Source organism: Mastigoproctus giganteus, chromosome 1 (assembly GCF_048544385.1).
Source record: "Mastigoproctus giganteus isolate SK-2022 chromosome 1, ASM4854438v1, whole genome shotgun sequence".
Taxonomy (NCBI): Eukaryota; Metazoa; Arthropoda; class Arachnida; order Uropygi; family Thelyphonidae; genus Mastigoproctus; species Mastigoproctus giganteus.
Window position 1 is genome coordinate 67,850,936 of NC_143575.1, and position 17,333 is coordinate 67,868,268.

Here is a 17,333-nt window from a genome sequence, read left to right on the forward strand (position 1 = left end):
ATCCCATAACCAACTGTGTGCCTTCAAATTAAGCCACGGACTTGTGGTGGGCATCATTTTCAGGGCCTTGTCCTATTTTAACATACACCCGATAATCCGAACTATACCAGTTATCCGGATTTTGTGAAATAGAAGTAAGAACAGGAAAACATGATCCCCAGAGCCAGAGTAACGACCCTGTTATTGTGGAACCCCAGGATGAAGAGGACCCCCATTCTGGATCCCAACTCACCAAGCGGAAAAATCGCAATCGCCTGATTCCCAAGTTTGGGCGGAAAACGCATTTCCAGACAGAGACTAAAGAACAGCCAGAAATAGCCACATCACAAAAAGATCCGAAAGAAGACAAACAGCAGGACTCACCCTTGACCATGCCATGCCAGAGGGTACCATACGTACTGGAATAGCCTATTATATAAACAAAGGAATGCCTTGCACCCACCTAGACTACACAGTGGATAACAGTGCAACCCACAAGGCTGAAAAGAACAGGCTGCAAAAATACTTAAAAGAAACCTGGCAATACCGCTGGACAAACACAACAAAAGGGAATATCACCAAAAAGTTCATCCTGGACGTAGACAGAGTTTACCCCATTCTTCCAACCTGGCTGCAACCCGGACTTTACACGACCTACCTCCTTATGGGTCACGGGGCTTTCAATGCAAAGCTTACAGCATTGGGAATAGTGGAGGATCCGCGTTGTACTTGCGGGGAACAAGAAAGCTGGGTGCACATTATGTTTGAGTGTGCCCAATACGAAGACCTTAGATGCAGACTAATAGCTAGAGTTCACTATCTACCGAGGGATCTTGAGTCATATCTACTAGATACACAAGAAGAATATTTAGCCTTAACTGATTTTGCCCAGGGATTATTTACCAGGCGCCAAACACTAACCGCCATATACAGAAGACCTTAAAGGAATGAGACAAAACAAACCTGCAAATAGCAGCAAGATGACACAGAGGAGCCGACTATACAGACTTTGGACTGAGTACAAAATGAACTGGGAAAAGACAAGTGACAATATATTGTCTAACCACAAGAGTCATGATTACCGCCAATGGAAGCGGAAAAAAAAAAAAAAAACCACCTTTAAATAGTTGTGACATCAGAACAAAGGGACACTGCCCCCAGACCTTGCAGCATAAACCCACTATATAATGACAAAAGGTAGTGTGAGGACTATCAAACGTCACGGAAGGGATAAAACCCCATAATGACAGCCAGTAGACTTGATTATGACCCCAAGATAATGACCAGAAAATAGGACCCAGACCACATGCAGTCTGGAAGGATGACATCCCAGATTTAATCCCTATTAGTGTCCCACCTAGATGAGACTCAACAGCCAGCTTTTTAGGGCCTGCAAACTGATGGAGACGACATACGGTGGCACTCTCCCTTTGGAACAGCCTATTGGCGACCCAAATCCGCACTCTCTTGAGTGGATCTTTCTTTCCAAACTCCTGGAAAGGCAAGGAGAGGCTTGCCTCTCCTTGCCTCCCCAATTTTCTCACTCTGGTGGGGCACGGGCATGCCTCACTACCTACAGGGGCTATCTACTCTGTCGGCCCCTTATTTCCAACTTCTTCCCCCCAGTCTTCATCCTTCCCCCAAACTTTTGTCTTGCACAGCGTTTAGCCCTACATTTCAAAATCAAAAGAGAACATCAAAATTCTTGCCCGAACCTATTTGGTTTTTAAAACTCACTTTCACCGCACAGCCCCACGTCGCGTACTATTAATACTAACTTGCTAAGTATCACTAATATCAACCTCGATTTATTTATTTATTATTATTTTTTTTATTTTATTTTTGGTCCTAGCCACTGAAATCCCAGGAAAGTAAGTGGCAAGACCAGCCAGAGTACAAATATTGGTAACACCCGGCCGGCCTCCCTGTGGCGGGTATTGGTAACGTCGGGTCTCACTAGGGGCCCGGCGGCTAACAGGCCGGATGAACAATGGGCACAACAAACTACACAGTACATATCCCACACACTTTTAAATCTCTGGCTTGTCCGATACAGAGAACATACGCGGAGATGGGAGAAATCCCAGGTGCCGTCAGACCCCGAACATACCTAATACCTAACATGAAAAGACGCCCTTTATCAAAACACACTTGAGAATATTTTCAAAGAAAATTCAAATAGTTTCAGCAGCACTCAGATCTGAGATTGTCACAATCTTCCACAAGATGGAGACAATCCTACATAATGAACATCTCGATAAAGAGAGAGCTACCACACGACTACAGGCCTAATGGAATACGGGGCAAGTCAAATGCCACAGCGCGCTACAAAAAAAAACATATTCAGAAGCGCTGAGAAACCCCAACGGAAACGCAACAGACAACGCACCAGAAAAGGAAGACACTCCTACCAACACCAAACCTGGTGATACTCAGACTGAAAAAAACATGAAAAATTCCCACAAGCGAAGACCTAAAAGCAAAGTAATAAATAATATGGAGGACCTGAAGCTAACACGAATAAAAGCGATGAGACGTAGGACCGGTAATAGAGATAGAGACCAGGCAAGAAATCCAGAGCATCATTGAAAACCCCAAGATTGACGCCCTTGGATTAATGGCACAGCCGCCCAGTGATAACACCAAAGTTCCACATACAGGCGAGAGGAGGCTTAAAAAACAGCTGGAATGTGGAACTAATCCCGGAGGCATGGCAAGTCTTAAAGGACTGGACAAGGGTCTACATAGAATGGGGAAGCTATTGTTTTCGAGAGTGGGTGGCAGTACCGAAATGCATTAGATGCTGTAAGTTCGGCCACTCCAGCCATGTCTGTTCCCAGACAGTCCCAACATGCGGATATTGCACTGAAAAGGGCCACGAATATAAAGAATGCCCACACAAAAACAAAGGAGCCACGTGCGCAAATTGTAAAACAATGAAACTCGAATATACACACTCAATCGGGAATCCTAACTGCCCAATCTATATAAAAGCCAAGAGCACCTACCAAAACAGAATTGATTATGGGTACAAAAATTAAAAAATATAACACAACCATGATCAAAATAATACAAATGCCCAGTGAGCAAAACCGGTGGCTGACCAGATTCGGGTCAAGGCTGATGAAGAGAACATAGACGTTATTATATTACAGGAGCCATATGTCCATGCAAGGCAGGTGGCGGGCTACCCACTACAATATAAAGTGATCCACGCAGAGGAACACACCCCATGGGCAGCGGTATCGGTCAGAAGCAAGAATATTACCGCAACAAGAATAATGCAACTATGCACGGCTTAGGCAGCCTGTGCCCAACTCATCACAGCACTGGGTTCTCTCTACTTGGTGGCTCTATACAGTAAACCGGGACAAGAAATAGAGATCGCCATCAACTACCTACAGAACACCCTGCCAAACGAAAGAATCATAATAGGTGCGGATGTAAACTGTCGCTCCCCACTATGGTATAGTGCTACAGATGATAGAAAAGGGGCAGCAGCTTGAGAATTACCTGACAGGATCAGTTAAGGTCCTAAACCAGCCACACCAGTTACCGACATTCTGTAGCACCCTCTGGGAGACCACAATCGACATATCCTTAGCCATTAGGAACCTGGCTAACCACGTGGCCGACTGGAGAAGCCTGGACCACCTCGGATCACCGAGTTATAACTTGCACAATAACAAGAACAATGACAAGAGCAACAACAATCAACCAACGATGCCATAGATATGCAGTTGCCAAAGCAGACTGGCCGCTATTCAAAGAACTACTGACCACAGCGATCAACAGTAACCCACTACCCCGAACCCATTGAATAGCCCGGACGACCTGCAAAAGGTACTACGGAACTGATAACAACTATCAGTAACCAAGAAATAAGTAAAAGACACCCCCAACTGGGGGCAGTACACTCGAGAAATTGCCACGCTCCGGCGGCAAATGATAAAAGCAAGGAGACTTTCAGAGGGCCCGCAGATCGTGGCCTGCAAACGAAGTTGGAGACAGCAACATAGGGCGATAAGAAACCGCTATACTGATGCCATTAAGAAGAGCAAAAGTTGCTCTTGGGAGCTCTTAGTATCCACAGAAGGAAACACTGACCCCTGGGGCCTAGTCTACAAGGTAACCACCAACAAAATGCCCAGAGGGGAAATGAATGCCACCAACAGGACCCGGCAGGGAAACCTTACCACGACCTGGGGGCAGTCGATGGACAACATACTGGACACAATCTACCAGAAACGAGCGATACCGATACTAACAGCACTGAGCAAAATATGCGAGAGCAATGCCAGTTACACCAATCAGGCAATGGCGCCCCCCTTTACCAATGACGAGCTCAGCGTGGCAGCTAGTCGAGTAAGAAGCAAGAAATGCCAAGGGCTCGACATGATTGAGCCTGAAATCTTAAAGAAAACTGTTGAATACGCACTGTGGCTATTGCTCACCCTATACAACAGATGTCTGGAAGCCGGTCACTTTCCAAAGGCATGGAAAACGGCTGACTTAAAACTAATTCCAAAAAACCCAACAAAAAAACCCAGAAAGCCCAGATGCATATCGGCCCATCGCACTGCTCTCTGTGGTAAGTAAAGTAATCGAAAGACTACTTCACAGAAGAATAATTACCCACTACGGAAAAGCTGGACTCCATGCCGCGAATCAGTATGGCTTCAAGCCAGGGACCTTGACAGTGGACGCACTGTGAAACCTACTCAGGACGGTGCAAGAATGTAGAAACAAGTACCTGCTTCTCATCTTTGTTGGCTTTGCTGGGGCGTTTGACTCACTTTGGTGGCCAAGCATCCTGGCAAGGTTGAGCGAGGCAAGGGTGCCAACAAACCTATTCAAGGCCACGGAAAACTATTTATCACAGAGAAGAGTGGAGATCAATGTGGAATACCAAAAGATCACAAGAGAAGTGCACAGAGGCTGTCCGCAGGGGTCGGTGCTGGGACCACTCCTGTAGAATATGGTGTCAGATGAGTTCTTGGTGATGGATTTGGGAGCCTTCAGGACACAAGCATTCGCTGATGACCTGATATTGACCATGGGAGCGGATTCCCAAGCAAACCAGGTGCTGCAGCAACTCCAGCAATGGGCTGCAAAACACCAGCTCAAAATTTCAACCATAAAGACCTCTTCAATCCTGCTTAAAGGAACCCTGCAATTGCGATGACCACCGCAAATAAAAATTGATAATGTCACCATTAAGTTTGTAAACCAATTTAAGTACCTAGGCGTGGTCCTGGACAACAACCTCTCGTTCCAGCCACACCTAAGGTACATAAGAAAAAATATCAGGAGCTATTCTGCACTGGTAGCCAGTTACTAGAAAGGATTGGGGACTCAAAAAAGAACCCTGACATTATTACAAGCAGTTTCTCCCAGCAATTACTTACGCCTCAGCAATTTAGTTCCCAAGAACTGCACTGGAAGTGAATAGAAGAATTCTGAACATGATCCAAAGGACCATACTCTTAACTACGACGCATGCATGTAGTACAGTGAGTACCCCAGCACTGCAGGTACTCGCTGGAGCGCTTCCTTTGGACCTGGAGATCATTCACACAGGTCTGTTATACTTGCTATCCAGGGGAGTGGTGGCCACACATCTGGACCCAGGGAACAACCTAAAAACAGAAAAACTAGACTACAGACCCACCTGTTAAAATTATGGCGGTAAACATGGATGGAGACCACCAAGGGCAAGATAACCAGAAGATACTTCCCAGGGTACCATTTGACATCTCTAATAACAGGACACAGACCCTACAATGAGTAGCTGCACGGATTCGGACTCACTGAGGGCCCCAACTGTACGTGCGGGGAGACAGAAAGCTGGAATCACATAGTGTACGAGTGCCCACAATATGAAGACCTCAGAGGGGTACTTATAAAATAAGATACCTACCAAAAGGATTGGAATCCCATTTCATAGATACTGAGGATGAATATAGAGCATTATCCCAGTTCGCACAAGACCTCTTCGTCAGGTGAAGGACATTAATTACCATCTACAATGACTTACATCAAGTACCACTATTGAGACACCAGCCAGGACAATGTAATCACAAACTGAAACTAACAATGAGGGACACAAGCACAAGGACGGAACTTGCCCCATGAGTGAAGAAACTTGAAAAAAGAAATGCAACAGTAGCTGCCAATAGCCATATGGCGATCTGAAAAGAGCACTCTAGCCCCCTTCCCCTTTATATCTACTCCTTGGGGGGGGGGACGTTTTTGCCCTCCTCTCCTCTCCACCCTATATCTTCTACTCTGGTGGAGCAGGGGCATGCCACACTGAAAACTGGGGCTACCTACTCTATTGGCCCCATATTTCTGTCTTTCTCTGCCCAGCCTTCTGCCTCCCCCCGCTCTACCTATACTCTAGCGAAAGCCCTACACACCAAAAACTTAACGTGTCTAAATTACCTTACGCCCATAACTTGGCCTAGCAAAACTAAGCGATTATACCTCTACATCAATGCATTTCTTTCTTCTCTCTTTTTTTTTTTAGGTCCTAGCCGCCGAAATTTCAGGAAATTAAGCGGCTGAACCTGCCAGAGTGAAAAGAGTGAAACTGGGTTCCTGGTCTGCCTCCACGGGGCATAAGTGGGGCAACGTTGGGCCTCGGTAGGGGCCCAGGAGCTAAATGACCAGATGAACAACGGCACAAGGCATCACACATATACCAAGTCCATACACTTTTAAATCTCTGGCTTTTCCAGTCAACTGTTCACCCACAATGTAAACTACGTGGAGATGGGAGAAACCCCTGGTGCAGTTTGGGGGATGTACTTTACATTTGTCAATGTTAAACTTCAGTTGCCACCTCTCAGCCCATCTGCTTACCTTTTCCAGATCCTGTTGCAGTATCGTACTATTAGTCATCAACAAACCTGCTAATCTTCTACAAATTGACATTAACCCTGATACACCTTCATAAGTTCTTAAATATTATTTCAATTCTTCGATTTTTATACATAAAAAAATTTTAATGAAAATTGGTAAACAAGTTGGTCCTATTTTAATAAAAAGTTTGGAAAATGAAAAAAATAAAATAAACGTGATTCCCAACTGTTAGGAACGAGTATATATATATATATATTGTGTTCTCACTGAAGACCATAAAAATATTTAGTAAAATTTACCGTAATAAGTCCTAGTAAGGTGTACAATGTTAATGCTATTGTACAAGGGGCAATTAGGCATTATATGTGCATGAAATTATATTAGTCAATGTTATTATATGGTATCTATCTGTAGAAAATTGGGTGTGAAAACTGCAGTGGTGAGCTGTGAATATTTTAATAATGGGCTCGCAGTACCAAGTAAAGTTGATCAGTCAAGGAAGTGACGTCATCTGCGGCTTCCACTACAGGCGCTTCCCATGCTTGAACTACTAGTAGTGTGATTAGAGGGCGTGACGCATTTTTCGTGCCCGTTATGATATCTCGAGTAAGTGGCGGATTTAGGGGAGCGGACAGATGCAGCTTATTACTCCCTTAACCATGGGTATAAGTGAATGTGTAAAACGTTCCTAGGTCTATCTTAAAAAAAAAAAAATCTTAAAAACCTGGTAGTCATGCCTCACCTTACAATGATAACTGGATACGACAGTGTGTGGAGTTCTAACTTTTTAGAATTTTTGAATAGTATGACGCCACAATCATGCTTCCTGAAGTTACTACTGCAGTAAGTATGATTGCAATAATACAAATATTTGTCAACAATTTCTTTTTTCGTCTCACATTTTCGTTACATTCCATTGTTAGGTTCCCTAACAGCTGCGTATGTTGCTTCAACTATAAGATCAGTACATCAATCGGTGCAATTTTACAGATATTTAGATATGTTGCACTCGCAAGTATACTTTAGTTATCATAAATCTATTGCATCTTGTCTTCTAGAAATTATGAAAATCTATGAATGATCAATAAAATATTTACAATAAAAAAGCTCTTATTTTGTAATCGATATATACAAATCAAAATACCTAAATGAAATGCGAAGGATGTTTCGCATAAACCATCTACAGCACATGCTCAGCACATGCGCAACTTTTTTATTTGTCTTTTTTTTTAACAACTAGGGAAATATAATGGAAACATTTTTTTTCATGATAAAATTTTAATATTGAGAATAAAAAATAGGATGAAATTTCCTATAACAAATAACATGAAACTATCACAAAACATTCCACAACATAAAAACAAATACAGTAAACCCCCGCTATTCGCGGTTTCTGTATTCGTGGTATTGCGTATTCGCGGTCGCTGATTTAATATAAAATGAAACCTAAAAAATGTGAATTTTAAAGCACCACGAACATTTTCCACCATAAAAAACATGGGCGTGGCAAAAATTATCTTTCCCGGTCAAAACAGCGCTTAGTGGGTGGGGGGGGGTGGCAAAATCGCAAGCGTGTTTGTTTCTCGCTAATCCTTGTTCAGTATGTGTTATGTACTTATCATGGAAGGTTTCGTCGTTTGCTTTTAATTTATATGCCTATAAATTGAATAAATTGATATGCTTACAAAAGTGATAAATCTACCGTTTTGCAGTGTAAAACAGACTTTTTCGAGTGTGTTAATGGAAGAAAGTAACTTTATTGTGGACAAGTTCTTTCTAACCCGTACAAAAATATGGCTACGAATAACAAGGGAAATGTGAAAAGGTCAAAGAAGGTGATGACATTAAAGAATAAAATGGAGTTATTAGATAAAATTTCTAATGGTGAAAGTGTCTTCTCGGTGGCAAAAAATTATAAAATCAATGAGTCAACGGTACGATCAATCAAGAAATCTGAAGAAAAAATCCGCCGTAGTGTCCGTGAAAACATGCTAATTGTTTCAAAAATTTGCTCTGTAACTCGTGATGTTAAATTAGAAAAAAATGGAAAAAGCTTTAAATCTGTGGATAGAAGACCGAACTCAAAATAAAATTCCGTTAAGTTCACTCATCATTCGTGAAAAGACAAAACTCCTTTATCAACACTTTAGCGAAACAGGTGATAGCACTGGCGGGATAAGTTTTTTTTGCTAGCAAAGGAGCTGGTTTGAAAGATTTGTTTGAAATTTCTAATATTACATTTAATATTAAATTGTTTCTTATTTTCATTTCGATGCCATATGCTTGCATTTCACTATGTACTGTCTATGTACATAGTCATATTATGAAAGTACATATAATACATACATGGACAAAATTTTAGACTAGTTTTTCTTATATATTTCATACTTTGGAATGGAACCCCTTTATTACTATGGGAGCCATAACTCGGTATTCGCAATTTCAGTATTCGCGGCATTTCTCAGGAACATAACCCCGGTGAATAGCGGGGGTTTACTGTATACTACAATATAAAAACAAATATACCACAATATAAGAACAAAGATTGCATAAAAAACAAACTTTCTAGAAAAAGTACAAAAAAAAAAATCACAGATTACATGAAAAAAAATTAATTTTCCAAATATTCAAGAAAAATTTATTCTAAAAATTGCCACATACAATTTACTTCTTTATTAATATTTGTTGTCGATCTGTTTTGCTCAATAGCTGAGTGATGATTACAGAGGAATGATATGACGTAACAACCTGGATCAAACTGGAGCAATGGTTTTCCATTTAGATGTATGGTCATCATAATCAGCAATGTGTTTAATTGTCAGAATGGTTTCAAAGATATTTTCTGGCTTTCTCAATTGAAAAGGCAATTTCGCTCGATTTTAAAAATAAACTATCTTTGACAAATCTCTAAAATAATTCATTTTTATTTCATATTTTATCATTGTGGGTAGTAAACGGATGGCCAACTGCACAAAACAGAAGGAACTGGAAAGTTGCTGGAGAGGCCTTCATCCTGCAGTGGATTGAAAATGGCTGATGACGATGATGAATTACCTAAATTGCCTAAAGGCCAGAGGTGAGAACAATGCATACAAAGTTGTCTCTCCTAATCCGTTCTTTACATGGAAATTTTCTTCATTCAGCAGAAACTATTTTAAATGTAATTACCAAAGTGAATCAAAAAAATTCGCTATATATAAAGAAGTTTGTTAAACAGAGGTCCGACTGTAATTAAATCAAAAATGAAGCAATTTTAAAATACAAAACCGATCGACTGCACCATTAAAATGCTGGGAATGGGACCCCTGCTCGCCCCACCATAGTTTCGGCTCTGGACACAATAATTGCATTCAGGATTACATTTGTAAAATAAATGATCATCAACAATGGGCTAGCAAATTTTCAAAAAATAAAAGTAAAATAACAATGGGCTCTCACGAGCCCACTATAGGTCACCACTGTGTATAAGGATCAAACTAACAAGTTAGTAAAAGAAACTAGCTTTAGTCTGGAAGGCCTATATATTAAAGGTGAGAGCTAATAATAGAATGTAAAGCAAAATAAAATTAGAATAATGAAAAAACGAAAATAAAAAATGAGCTAATGTCCAGTGCAGTCCATGTGGACATTGCTCTTGATATTCCTAGGTTGTATTGGGTGGTTAGCTGGGTTACTGTTATAAATGAGACACAGGACACTCACCACAGAGGTCTGCAACACATGGATGTCCAAGTGTGACCTTTGGCTGATTGTTAGACCACTGTTGAGCCAGTCATGGAAGACTCATCACACTACAACAGAATGTGTTTTTTTTTTTTGTTTTTTTTTGTTAGTTGGCGCATTGGCTTCTGTGGCCATAATGCACCTCCCAAAGTTTTTGCATTTTACTCTGATCCAGGCCCGAGGCAGGATTCAAACCCGTGACCTTTGTGTTGCCAGGCAGGCACTTTACCCACCTGGCTAGCCCGGTTGGCCACTACAGACTGTAAGCACTCAATGATGTTGGTCGTTGTGACAATAGCACTTGCACATCTTGCCCCCAGAGGCATTCCATGTTCAAAATCAGAAAGCTCTCGATGCTGACACATTCTGTCACACTCAAAAGCTGATAGCCACGTCTGAAAACTACAATCTTATACCACCTATTTCCGACTTTGGGCTTTCATCAATGTCACAGATTAGTCAATTCCCACAAAACCGGGTGTTGCTAATTCAAAGCCAACTCAATGTGCATACCTCAAGTCTAATAAGTTGATGTATTTTTTTTTTCTGGATTCATCAGTTACTGAACTAGAGATATGAATATGGCAAGGTGTGATGTGATGGAGATGGTTAATATATGATCTGATTTTTCATTTGCAAGGCAAATAAAAATCTATGAGATGAAAGCTACATAGTGACAGTGTTATTTGACAAGGGGCACTGGTGGTGTCCCACAACTCTGCATTTGGATCTCTGGTGAAGCAAAACTTTAGCCTAGAGTCCGTGGAGCATCAAAGACCACTAGTTATCGTCACTGCTGCTGGGAGCCACACTAAGAAAGTAGGAAGAGAACTCTGGCTGGCCAACCCTGGGGTGGGGGGGGGTAACCTGAGCTTCCCAGGAAGGCCCATTTAAAAAATAATAATAAATAAAAAATAGGAAAAAAATAAAATAAGTAAATAAAAATTGATTAAATAAGAGAAAAAATATATAATAAAAATTTTTAACATATAAAATAAATAAAGCAAAAATATAAGAAAATAAATGATTAAAAAATAATAAAGTAAATAAATAAAAATTTAAAATAAAAGGGGTGACAGGCTAAAGAGTTGAAGTTACTGTAATGGGTGTAAAAAAACATGCAGAAGTATGCGACACTAGGTGGGGAGAGACTCCCAAGCCTCGGGAAAGATTGTGAGGTCAGGTACCCTCGACAAAGTCCGTCACCTAATGGTGTGATTCTGCATTTGACATCACCTAATGGTGTGATCCCGCATTTTCCCACTCCTGGAGTATTCAGGTAAGAGGATCCTGCCCTAATAGGGTGAGCAACATAATCCTGCACCTCGAATGAGAAGAGGCACCAGCAGGTGAGTGGATCCCACACTAAACAAGAGCCCAGTGTTGGCAATTAAATCTTTATCAGTCAAGGGTAATTTGTAGGCAGTCAGCAGTGTCCCTCACTGGGCTGGGGATTGGGATTATCTTCTCAAAGTATCAGGGGATGAGTGCAGGTACAGCGATTATTGAAGCTCAAGGATTGTTTGGATTTCTTGTGCCCCATGTAGAGAAATCCTTCTGGGTTGGTGGGTTTGTAAGTATTTCCTTGTATGAATGTTAATAGAGATTCCTGTTGTGACAGAATAAAGATTAGTATCCTGTGTTCTATGAATTGGGTTTGGGCTCAATTATAAGATGGGGGTGTGCTGTACAGCTTGCTGTAGGTGGACCTGGAACATTTAAAATACTGTCTTGGCAAAAGTGAAGGATTTGTAGTTTGTTTTGTTAGTTGTGTAGAGATATTCCTGCCCATGGGTACGTTTCTAGTTCTAGTAATTCTGACTTCTGAGTAAATCATAAAGAGGGCAATTATACATGAGGTGACTCCAGTCTTCATTGTCACCACAAGGGCAGAGAGGGGAATCTGTGACGACCAGTTCGTGCAGCTTGGCCTGGAACGATCCATGACCAGTAAGGAAGAGATGTGAAGACCTGGTGAGTACCATGGTAGAGGTTTAGGTGCAGCGATCATAACTTGTGGAAGAAATCTTTTAGTTGTCTCACCTTTGGGTGTTTACTCCCAAGATCATTGCCAATGCTGAAAGAGCTTGGAGGAAATCTGTTTCATTACACTTCTGGGATCATTAGTTAAATCAAGCGTTATGTCCAGAATGGAGGTGGGAATCCTCTCTTTGCACAGATTTATCCTTTATTACCTTACCAATTAAAAAATACGTGAAAATCGGAAGAATATACGTGATAATTGGAATAATTAATATGTACTGTAATATGTACATACGAACTAGTCGACATTTCTGTTCACTAACATTTGTGGGTGGGGGTTAAAATTTAAAACAGTAAAAAGATAAGCAATTAATAACAAAGAACACAGCACACACAAATTGCAAGTAACACAATATGCGCAAGTGAGAACCGAGCAACGAGTTACAAAGCTTTAAAAATACGAATGAAGAGAAGATCTGAAAATTTATTTTTTTATATGATTGAAGATTTCATGGAAGTGTAAACACATTTCACCATAATAACCCACAGAATTCCAGCTGTCGGTATTATCACAAATTCAGTAAGATCGAGTTTACTGTCCGTTTATGATAGCTTTCACTAACAGAAAAGCCCAATAAACAGGTGACTGCTAATTGTTTTTATTGTTTTATGGTGGTGACCTCCAGAATTTCGACCGAACCATGTGGTACCGTCGGAGACAATCGTAGGGTAATCTCCAGTGCTTCGGTCTCCTGCACCGATTAAACGGCATGCTGTTCCAATTAAGCAAAGTAAACCCTGGCTATTTTCTCGATTGGTTTCTGTTTTTTAAGATTTGCCCCAAATAAACGGCTGCCCCGATTAACCGATAGCCCAAATAACTGGAATCCACTGTATATAAGCTTAATATATATATATATATATATATTATAAATCATTTACATGAAAGGTATTATATCTAAAATCACATATATTTTTAAAAGATCACAAATAAAAAAGTACAAAACAAAATTAAATTGAAGTTCAAGTACAAAATGTAAGTACTTGAACATGCATGATCAAATAAAGCAGTGCGATCAAACAAAGCCACATATTGAAGTATTGAAAAAACATTTATAATTTTTATTTTCAATTATGAATTATGTTTCAAAAAACTACTTTTTATAATTAATAAATATAGATTTATTGTGGACTATCTCGCACACCCCACAGACCATCTCGTGCACCCCACTTTGGAGTCCACTGGTCTAGTGCATTCTTTTCTCTAGTACTTTCCCTGGCATGTTGATACATATAGCAATCATCTAGTTGATTTTAAAATTTAGTCCCCCAGGTGCAGTTTCCTTCTGATTTACTCCAATCAATGAGGCAAATTAAAATCACCAATAATAAGACTTTCCTGCTTACTTGCCCATTCCATTTGCATGTAGAGGCTCTCATCATAATCTCACAATCACCTGGCCTGTAAATTACTCTCACTCTCATTATATCTTTGCTTCCAACAATCTCCCACCATACAGATTCTATACTAGCATGCAAAATGTCTGAATGCAAGAAAGTTTTTGTTGCGCTCAGGCTGCTTTTGATAAGAAGCATGACCCCACCACCACCCCTTCTCTATCCTTCCTAAATACATTATACATACTGTACTGAAACTCATCATCCCCTATGTCTGGGAGGCATGATGTTTCCATTAGCCCTATATGTCAGCATTACCTGTCATAACCAGCAGTTTGAATTCACTCATTTTATTGAAGACACTTCTGTATAAACAATTAAGACTTAGTGTTCTTGTATAGTTAACTACCCTGACACAACCCTTAAAGTTATTTGAGCCGACCGGGCTAGCCGGGTGGGTAAAGTGCCCGCCTGGCAACCCAAAGGTCGCGGGTTCGATTCCCGCCTTGGGCTTGGATCAAAGTACTACAAAAACCTTGGGAGGTGCATTATGGCCACAGAAGCCTATGCGCCAACAACTACCAAAAAAAAAAAAAAAAAAAGTTATTTGAGCTCACTTCCTTGGCATTAGCTGCTCACTCATTTGAAATGTTTTTGCTCTCAGAACATCTTGCTCATAGGTTCTGTTGCGGTAACAAACAAGAATTCTTGAAGCATGTGCAAGCATTACTCTGAAAAATACTATTAGGTAAACACTTATCTGTATTACCTCCCCCCCCCCAAACTAGCAGTTTCCCTGAACCTTGAAGGTATCCACAATATTACATACAAAAACTCTTGCACCATCTTTGTTTAAATGTATACAGTCTCTACAAAACAGATTCCTTCTACCTACAAGTGTAGGCTGAGCTGATAGAAATTTCAGAGAGTATTTGGCATACACATCTCATTCGCCTGTGCCTTGTAATGAATGCTAATGCTCATGTAAAATTGACTTCTCAAGGGGCTAGTCATAAACACAACACCACACTGAACACAAACCCTACATAGCAGTCATGACTGACTGATCAGTCTATGTGCTTCTTCACAGTGTGTTTGGTGGGTTTGTGGAGAACCACTGTTAACTCCCATACAAGTAAAACTGTGTGTTTGTAATTGTTCATCATTTATTAGTACTGTCCTCAGCTAAATATCCAGTTGAGTGCTTTCAATCACTTGTAAATATACAAAAATCATTACTGATATTATCTCACCTTCTTCAAAGAGATACTAATATGGAAGCAATTTTTACTGACCTTTATTGGATTGGAATATATTGGAAATATGATCATTATATAGAATAAACCATTATTTATGGTTTATTCTATATAATTTTCTTTCCAGTGATACCCTATATCATAGGAAAGAAAATTTAGCCCTTGTGATGTTAACCCCTATAACAACAAACATGTTACAGGTCTGTTGAGAATTCAAATGCAGTCTTCACTTAGACCTCTCTGTGAAGAGCAAATTTCTTTTCCAGTTATGATCTTTGAAGCCAATTAGGATTTGTTGACACCTGTGTGTTCTTGTCTCGGCTGCAAAGAGTCCAAGTAGCTTGGTAGCATTCAAATATTGATTGCAACTGGCAAGGAGAGATGCCTTAACATCATTGATGGTCAGTGACACTGACCAGGTTGTCTGCAAACAGTCTGGGTTTCTTAAAACTGATTCCACAACATGCCAATGAATGTGTTACACCAAGGCATTCTTCAACTTGATGTCATCTGTCCCATCTTCAGTTTCCTGATTACTACAGGTAGTCAACACCAACTTTCCCACTGGAGGATTTCAGTAAGTCTATCATAGAGATTTTAAGATTTCGATAATTGAAAAGTGTCTTGGTTTTCTCTTCTATAAATGAGATGATTTGTGATGTGGTCAAATAATAAAATGGTCTTATGCCTGAAAATGCTTGTTCTCAGCTTGTATTTATTGGAAAAGTTAGTAATTTACTTCTGCACATTGGTCTGTGAAGTGTGGCCTCATCGTGTATGATAGGTATTGATAGAGTACATTGTCTATTAGACAATGTACTCTATCAATAGACAATGTACTCAGTGATTTCTAATTGTTTTAACCAGAAAATGGAACTTTCCACACAAATTGGGGGGAGAACATGAACATGGGTGTGTAGTGTGACTCCTGAATGGCAGTTCAATTCTCTCCTGCCCTGGAAAACCAAGGTTGATATATCCAGCCCCAAAGGACCACAACATAAAAATAAAACAAAAACAGTGAAATAGTTATTCATATGGATGAGATACACTCATATGATATAACATAATATGCTAGATCCACATGATATACATACTCATGAGCCAAAACATCACCACCTGGCTAAGAGTGTGTTGGGTGACCTTTCATTATGCTAACTGCTTGCACCTGCCATAGCATAGACCTTCTGGGATTGCTGAAGGTGCCCTTAGGTATATCCTGGACCAGCTAGACAGAAGAATATTCCAGAGTTCAGCAATGGAGCAAGGCAATGGCATGAACTGGTAAATGCTGCATTCCACCACATCCCACAAATCTTTGATGGGATTGATGTTGGGAGAGGGGGGTGAATTTAGTGGCCAGGAGCCACAGAAAATGCTTGGATACGATCTTTGAACCAATCCTGTACAATGCAGGCCTTGTATCATGGGGCATTGTTCTTATTGAAAGAGTGCAGTGCCATCTGGATACATGGTCACCATGTAGGGCAAAACTTGGTCCAAAACAATGCTGTTATAGGGTCTGGCAGTGGGGGAGGGTTGTTGGCCTGTTTTTTTTCAGTTGTTCATGCTAGCTGTCAGATGAGCACCTATTGACATGATGAAGCTGGAACCTTCATTCATTAGACCAAGCAACTATTCCCACCATCTTTTCCAGTCCAGGAACAATGCTCATTGCAGACAGGTGTTGATGTGGTTGATCAACGTGGATACATGAACAAAATTCAAATTATTATATTAGGGCCACCCGTAATTTCTTACATATACCCATATATGTATTATGTCTCTAAATTGCGTGTGTTCTCTGGTAGATTTTCCTGTTTTGCTGGATGAGACTAACTCAGCCACGGAGTGAAAAAAGCCGATTAAATTTCTTTGCGCCATCGACGAGATTCGAACCCGAGCCTTTTCCACCTGGTGTGGGGAGGATGGTGATGATATCACCCACGTAGACATGAACAGGTTGCCTACTCCGTAGTCCTATTCACAAGAGCATCTGCTGGATGGTGTGCTCAAAAGCATTTTTTGTGCACCCTGATTGTAGTCTGCCATTAATTTATTTGTATTGAGTCATCTGCTGTCCTGGACAGAACATACAAATAATGTTTCACCTCAACTGTCAACCAGTGG

At 40.6% G+C, this 17,333-nt stretch overlaps 1 protein-coding gene across 1 annotated transcript in view; it reads right to left on the reverse strand.

Annotated features, from left to right (window-relative positions):
- Nucleotides 1-8,125: 8,125 nt before the first annotated feature.
- Nucleotides 8,126-17,333, reverse strand: part of Vha14-1 (V-type proton ATPase subunit Vha14-1) — a 116,134-nt gene continuing 106,926 nt past the window's right edge. Inside the window, exon 6 of the mRNA XM_090380476.1 lies at nt 8,126-8,155. The gene's annotated coding sequence lies outside the window, so the exon portion shown is untranslated. The remainder of the gene's footprint in view (nt 8,156-17,333) is intronic.